Below are 537 nucleotides of genomic sequence, written 5' to 3'. Positions count from 1 at the left end.
CTCCTTGTCTTCCTTCTTCTGTTCCATTCCCGCTGTTCATTCGCCCTCATTCTCCACCCTCCTCCCTTCCCTCCTCCTTCCCCTCCTCCTTCCCTCCTCCATTCCCCTCCTCCTTTTCCTCCCTGCCGTCCTTCCCTCCTCCTTCCCCTCCTTCCTTCCCCTCCTTCCTTCCCCTCCTCCCTTCCCTCCTCCCTTCCCCTCCTCCCTTCCCCTCCTCCCTTCCCCTCCTCCTTCCCCTCCTCCCTTCCCCTCCTCCCTTCCCCTCCTCCCTTCCCCTCCTCCCATTCTAATCTAGTCAAGGTAACAATAATAGTCTTTACGAAATGACTTTAAAAAAATGAAAGGTAAGTGGCTTGCTATAACGTTATAAAGATGCTAAAAAAGGATGAGTTTTTTTCCCTTCTGCAATATACTTTTCAACATGCGTCGAGGATCCAGTGTTTTGCAGGTGTGTTTATGCAAAGTGATCTAGAGATAAAGAGTTTGATCTAACATTGGGCGTATACAGCTATTGAACAGGTGGGCGTGGGTCTGAAC

General features: G+C 50.5%; 1 protein-coding gene across 1 annotated transcript in view; it reads left to right on the top strand.

Moving 5' to 3' along the window:
* The window catches only part of LOC119592743 (secreted frizzled-related protein 5-like), a gene marked incomplete in the record, with an annotated part of 72,305 nt that overhangs the window by 59,361 nt on the left and 12,407 nt on the right, over positions 1-537 (top strand).

The sequence above is a fragment of the Penaeus monodon genome, chromosome 30 (genome assembly GCF_015228065.2).
Source record: "Penaeus monodon isolate SGIC_2016 chromosome 30, NSTDA_Pmon_1, whole genome shotgun sequence".
NCBI lineage: Eukaryota > Metazoa > Arthropoda > Malacostraca > Decapoda > Penaeidae > Penaeus > Penaeus monodon.
Note: the sequence above shows the minus strand (reverse complement) of the source record. Positions and strands in the feature narration are given on the sequence as shown.